This window comes from Solanum stenotomum, chromosome 5, assembly GCF_019186545.1.
Source record: "Solanum stenotomum isolate F172 chromosome 5, ASM1918654v1, whole genome shotgun sequence".
Lineage (NCBI taxonomy): Eukaryota > Viridiplantae > Streptophyta > Magnoliopsida > Solanales > Solanaceae > Solanum > Solanum stenotomum.
The window spans coordinates 60293272-60301461 of NC_064286.1; positions in this window are offsets into that span (position 1 = coordinate 60293272).

The window sequence follows — 8190 nt, forward strand, 5'->3', positions numbered from 1 at the left end:
TTTGGGCAAATAAAAGAATGTTACTAATCACAAGATGAGAATATTTATAAGACCAACCAATAATAATCCTAATGCAATCCCTTCACATACAAAACCATAAAGATAAGGACAATTTCACATAATTTAAACGCATTTTCAATATTTTTTCCGTAAATATTGTCTAAGAATCAGATTCTTAACATGTCTCAAATAAGAAAATCAATGATATGTATAATCGAACTACGAAAAACCCAGATCCTTTATCGTGTCCACTTAAGGAACATGTACTAGACAAAGATTATCTTTATGGAGTTGGTTAAATATGACCAATATTTATTGTCTCCATGAACTTGATGATTATTTTGTAGACTATTTAAAATTTGAGCAACTTTCACATGTAACAAACATAAAAATCATATTTGTATGTTATAGTTATAATTTGCATAATTGCGCTCCTTGACAAATTTTATGTTGAGTGTTTTAAAATGGCTCCTTACGGCCTACACTTTTGTGATAATTGGTTAATTTGCCAGGCCATGTTTAGGCCCATCGATCTACTTGTAAATTGATCTCTTAAGGAAAACTCCATAATTAGACATATTTTCACCATCATATATTACTCTTATTTAGAAGTGAGACTTAGAAGGACTAACATTGCATTAATACTCTTGTACAGTATGCATACAATTTTGTACATTAACTTTTGACTGCGTTAATTAGTTGTACAACGTGCAAAAAGAATTGTACATTAATAGAAGGACTAACACCAAGGACTAACATTGCAATTATTATTATTACTCATTACTTAGAAGGACTAACATTGCAATTATTATTATTACTCATTACTCCTTATTAGAATTATTATTATTACTCATCTTGCTCCTTATTAGAGTTGACACTTTAAAGCACGAACACGACACTACCATGTTGTACACAAAGCATTTCAAATTGTACTATAAAATTAATTGTGCCTCATTAATTGTACACGTGCCTTTCTACATATACAACAACCCACATGAAGAATTAATTTTCTGACAATTTTTGTTATATTTTTCTTTAAAATAATTATTGCCTCGATTTTTATTTTTATTTTTAACATTTATTTTTAATTTTAAAAGATTGGAAATTTTATGTTAAAAATTTAAATAATAGAAAAAATGATTTATTTAACTTTTATCATCATCAATACTACTAATTTATTTGACGTTTTTTCTTCATCTTCATCTCATCATTAATGTTATTTATATAATTTTCTTAAATCACTTATTTTTTCTTTTTTAACTCTTTTATATTTTATTTTACTCTTATTTAGAAATAAGAGTTTGGAGGACCAACATTGCACTAAAGAGTTTGACTAAAAGCTATAGAAATTGTACATTGAAGCCCACCAAAAATATGAACTAAAGTAATTTCATCTACTTCTACTTTTTCTACACATATTTTTCTTTAATAAAGTAATTATTGCCTCCATTTTTATTTGAATTTTTAACATTTATTTTTAATTTTAAAACATTGGAAATTTTATGTTAAAAATTTAAATAATAGAAAAAATGATTTATTTAACTTTTATCATCATCAATACTACTAATTTATTTGACGTTTTTTCTTAATCTTCACCTCATCATTAATGTTATTTATATAATTTTCTTAAATCACTTATTTTTTCTTTTTTAACTCTTTTATATATATAAAAGTTGGATATGTAAATGATGATGTCACATTTCTTAGAAGCTAAGATTACTATTTATCTAATTTCTCCAAATCTTTTTAAAAAAATGAAGATATCATACGCAAATTTATGGTTAAAGTTAAACTATTTGATTCTCGAGAAATAAAAAGTCTCACATAAAATGGGACAGACGAAGGATAACTCTCAATTAAATTTATTTCACTTTTTATTTTCCATTTTTAACATAATTTTTCAAGTTGGATTTCTAGGAATTCTATAGTAGACCCATTTAAATTTTTCTTTTTGGTTTTAAATTAGAGAACTTGGCCGCACTTCGCGCGATCATTTAAATTAAATATTTTTGATTAATTTTATATTTACTTTGTTGTTTAATCGTAATATTATTATTTATCTTAATAATATGAATATTGTGAAGAAGAAAAAAAGCTTCACAAATTTTACATCTATTAAATGAGGAAGAATATATTTTTTATCAAATAAGTTAAAATATATTTGCTAATAACAAATTCTTCCATTGCATGAAGTTCATCCTTTAATCTATAATATATATTTCAGTCTACCATTCTCCTTAAATGTCTAAGAAATATCTCATAATGTCAAATAACACTGTAATACTCCCTCTGTCCCTAATTACTTGTCCATTTTTAAATTTACACATTTATTAAGAAATCAATTAATGACATAGTGAGTTTATCATTTTACCCCTATTAATTATGAAGTAGATGAAAAGTTCTGCAATTTTCAAAGTAATTAGTCATTTAATTGAGGGTATAATAGGTAAAAAAATATTCTTTCTTGATTTGTCAAAATGGACAAGTAATTAGAGACAACTATAAAAGGAAAAGTAAACAAGTAATTAGGGACAGAGGGAGTACTAAACAAATGCATCAACAAATGAAATTTATATTAAAAATATATTGAATAATGACATAATGATACCTTAATAGAATTTCCTATCCATTTAAAAAAAAAAAACCTTCACCCTTTCAATTTCGTTATATCTTCTTATTTAGTAGAAGAATCATCATTTATTATATTCTACTCCACCTTAATTTGTACCATCAGAGTTTTAAGAATAAACATTAAATTTTAAATCGAAATAAAAATTCATTGAAAAATGACAGAAAAAATAATAATAGTATATGAAAATTAAAATAAGGTGCAAGAAAAGCCTTTTCACGATAATTTTTTGAAATATATTGACAACAATTAAAATGAAGCTGTTATTTTATCTTTAAAATTAAGTTTGATTGAATTGAATTAGTACAATGAGAAAAAATATTAAACTAATAACTTTTTCATGTTATTAAATGCATTTTATTTTTAATTGAGTAGTAGATTAAAAGTTCCGAATTAGGATATTAAAATAATATCTTACTCTCTCCTTAATTATTATGGTATTGCAAACATTTATTTTCCTTAAATCGTGATTCATTTTCCATTTACAGTTATATCCAATTAATTTCTAATGTATTGAATGTGGTTATGGGATATTGAAATAATATCTTTATTTTTCCTTAATCATAATAAAATTATAATTTAACATTTATTTTTCTGAAATGATAATTTTGTTTTAATTCCTAGAACATGTTGTTTACTATATTGAATGTAATTATAATAAAACATATTGTATTTAGTATGACAAAAGAACTCAAAAATTGGAGAAATTAGATAAATAGTAATCTTAACTTCTAAGAAATGTCACATCATCATTTACATATCCAACTTTATATATATAAAAGAGTTAAAAAAGAAAAAATAAGTGATTAAACAAAATTATATAAATAACATTAATGATGAGATGAAGATTAAGAAAAAACGTCAAAAAAATTAGTAGTATTGATGATGATAAAAGTTAAATAAATCATTTTTTCTATTATTAAAATTTTTAACATAAAATTTCCAATCTTTTAAAATTAAAAATAAATGTTAAAAAAAAATTCAGGCAATAATTATTTTAAAGAAAAATATAACCAAAATTGTCAAAAAAAATTAATAAAAATAAATAACTATCTATTAGTAAGAATGGTGTCACTACATTTTCTATTTTAACTTTATTGTTACGTATGGATAGAAACTTTTACAAGAAGAAATGATCCAAAAATTTAAAAATAATGATTCCTTAAATGGTGATTCCTTTTCCATTTACAGCTTTTCAATTAATTTTTAATGTATTATATATGGTTATGGATATTGGAATAATAATTTTATCTTTCCTTAATCATAATAAATTATATTTTAACCTTTGTTTTTGTGAAATGATAATTTTCTTTTCATTCGTACAACATATTGATTAATATATTAAATGTAATTATAATAAAACATGTTGTATTTAGTATGACAAAAGAATTCAAAAATTTTAAAAATTAAATAAATAGTAATCCTAACTTCTAAGAAATGTCACAAATATATATATATATATATATATATATATATATATATATATATCTCTAAGAAAATGATATAAATTACATTAATGATGAAATGAAGATTAAGAAAAGAAGTAAAACAAATTAATAATAATATTGATGATGATAGGAGTTAAATAAATCATTTTTTATATTTTGTAAATTTTCAATATAAATTTTTCAGTCTTTTAAAATTAGAAAATGCTAAAAAAATAAAACTAAAACTAAAAATCGAGGCAACAATTATTTTAAGGAAAAAATAACAAAAAATGTCAGAAACATTGATAAGAATAAATAAGTATCTATTGCTAAGAAGGTGTCACCCCACATTTTCTATTTTAGCTTTATTATTACATATAGATAGAAACTTTAAGATGAAGAATGATCCAAAAATTTTAAAAATAACAAATCAATTATGTAAAAATACATGTGTAATTCTTATAAAGTTATAATAACTAATTTCTTCAAATAAATAATTAAATGAAAGAAAAAAAAGTAATTAAGAAAATAATATAAATAACACTAATTATGAGATTAATAGCATTGATGAGGAAAGGAACTAAATATGATCATCTTTTTAAATTCTTTTTTAAGAAAATATATATAAACTTTAATTAAAGATAAATAAGAAAAAAAAACTTTAATTAAAGATACAAAAAATCAAGACAAAATAAAAGAAGAAAGAAATTAGAAGAATAATGAGGTTGAAAGAAATAATATCTAATTTTCTCTCTTTTCAAATCACAAAATAAATTTTTGCTTGTTCTCCTCCTAATTTGATACGAATTCCATAAATAGAATGATTTTTTCTCCAAATAATTTTTCTTACCCTTTGAAACACTAATCAGGCTTCTTATAAATTTCTCAACCACAATGAATTTTCTCTCCTTGTAGGAGGAATAAACATTTTTTCAAAAAGTCTTTTATTTTGAAAAGAATTTTTTGTTACATAATCTCTTTCTTTACATCAATGTCTTCACAAGAATCATGAGATATTCTCTCTTTCTCTTTTGTTAAAAAAGTCACATGACCTAGAAATTTGATGGACATCTTAGCGACAAAAGTTGATACCATATATTGATCATTATCGTCAGAAGAAGAAGAGCCAAAGTGAAGAAATTTGTTCTTATTTGTTACAAATGCTCAACTATTTTTTTTTTATTTTATAGGCTAAATAATTATAAACAGTTATAAAAAATGAATAGTTTTTATCTTTTCATCTTCCATTTTCATTTACTTAAATCTATATTAGTGTAATGGATGTTATAAAGGGCATAATTAATCGGGTATGACATAAATACTTTTTTTTAAAATACAAATAAAAAATACAAAACAAAGATAAAATGTCAAAAAAAGGAAAAAAAAGATGAATACAAATACTGGTCATAGAGAGATGCCACATCAAATTGTCAATATTCAGCTTTATATATACATATATAGGTTCATGCCCTTAGATGTTATTTTATTACTTTAGCTGGCATCGACATTTTTGTAAATCTGATATCTACTTTGGAACATTTTATAATGTGGCATAGGCTGACAATTGAGATCATAAATTTAAAATAATAAAATTTAATTTATTATAATACTAATATCAATATCATAAAGATATATATATATATATATATATATATCATTTAAAAAATATATAAAAAGTATTATAAATTGTAATAATTAACCGCTTTTTTTTTTTAAAATCATATAACTAATTTGATTTACACTCCAAAATTCGTAGGTGTCACATAATTTACACATTAATTCTTCATTACTTAATATATGTAATTATATCAATGACATATAAATTGAAATAAAAAAATTACATATTTTATTTGAAAATCACGTAATAGTACTATAAGGTATAATAATTAACAACTTAACATATTTTAAAATTTTAGTTGACTCTCCGAATTCCATATGTCTCATGTAATTGAGACAGAGAAAAACATATATTGGTTTAAAATTAATAAAAATATTATAAATTATAATAATTAACAACTTAAAATTTATAAAAAAAATCCTTTAAAAAAATTTAGTTGGCTCTCCAAATTCAATCGGTATTACAATAATTAAAACATAGAAATTAACATAGATTGGACTCCTGCTGACATTTATGTTTCCTTTTTTTAAATTTTTTCTTTTATACTTTATATAAATAATTTTTTTATGTAAAAAGTATTATAAATCATAATAATTAATAGCTTAAAATATTTCAAAACATATAAAAAGTTTTTCTTAACTTTCAAAATTTCATTTATACCACATAAATTGGGAGAAATATAGATATTTTAAGTTGCTAATTATTGTGAGTTATAATACGTTTTATGTAATTTTCATATATATATTACTCGGTCCTGATTTATGTGATACAAATGAAATTTTAAAAGTCAATGAATTTCTTATAAGTTTTTTTTTATATTAACTTGTTAATTATTGTGATTTCTAATATATTTACGTAAAACATACTCTAAATACAAATAATTAGCAACTTAAAATATATAAAAACATACTAAAAAATTGATTAACTTCAAATTTCATATGTACCACATAAATTAAAACAGAAACAGTAACATATATATATATATATATATTATTATTTTTACTATCTATACTTAAAAAAATGATTACATGTTTTACCACTAATTAAGAGTTTTATATATATATTACATTTGGGTACATGTAATTTTGCTACCAGATACACAAAATAGGAAGATAGGTGAGCGAGATTCGTATGTATCCAGATACATGCTAGATACACACTAGATACATGTATCTGAAATGATTCACGTGTATCTGAGATATCAGATACATAAGAGAGTGGCGAGAGGGATGGGAGAAGGGCGTGAGAGGTGAGCGAGAGTATTTGGAGTGATTCATATGTATCTGGGATACCATGTGGGAGAGTAGCAAGCGAGATGGTAGAGGTGTGAGGGAGGCGAGTGATATCTACTATGTATTTCAAATACATGTGAATCCATTTGGATACAATGTATCTAGAACAAATTATACCAAATTTTGATCCAATATATATGAGATACATGTATGAGGATGTATCTAGAGGCACCAAAATCTGATAAGATACATAATATTACAAATTAAAATGTATCTAAATAATTAACTCATAAACCATTGAGATTTATGTAAGTTTCCAAAATATGAAGGTAGTCCTTAAGATTTTAAATGGGCTTGGGCTCAAGAAAGAAGAGAATTTTTGTGGTTTATTTCGGGCAAGTAAACAAATTTCCGATTTTGATGCTATCGTTTAATTTGTGGTCACTTTTTAATAACTATTACACATGTACTCCACTTCCAATAACTTTAGATAAATAACTAAAATTCAACTGTTCAGACATTTTTTGCTCAACTTTTGTCATATACAACTGGAATTCAGGCTAATTTTTTGTTTGAACTTTTGATAGAAATACATGAATTTCTATCATATGTTTACATGTCCCGCACAAATATACAAATAGAAAATTTAAAAAGGTGAATATAAATTAAGTGACGATATCAAATAGGTTTTTAAAGAGTAGGCTCAGATTGAAATAGTGTTATTGATGCAAATTTGTGAAGTCTCAAAAAAAGATGTTAACACGAGGTATGGTGAATCATTGAATTTTATATAAAAGGGATAGCTAGTTGCATTAAGATTTCACTGTTTATATTTGTATAGTCTTGGAAAAAATGAAAAATATTTTATAAAAAATAAATTCATAATGATAGTAGTTTCAATCGTGCTAATAGATATGCATATTTAGTTAACCTCAAAATGATTTTATTCTTTAGCTATATTATTAAAACAAATTTATGTTGGATTGACTCAGAAATTTATGTGGACCAATAAAGAAATGTCGTATATTTAATCAAACACTATATAGTTACATCGTTAATAGAAGAACAATTTAAAGTTTGAGAATAATATTAAGAACAAAGATGATCCAACTAGTGGAAAGAATGAAGTTTTTGAGACAATTTTAATACGTTAAGAAATATTTTAAATTCAACAAGTAAAAAGATACAACAAATTTAATCCAATAATTAGAAGATGTAAATGCGTATTAGTTATGCAGATTTTTAAATTACCAACCGAACATCGTATTTATTTTATACATAAAT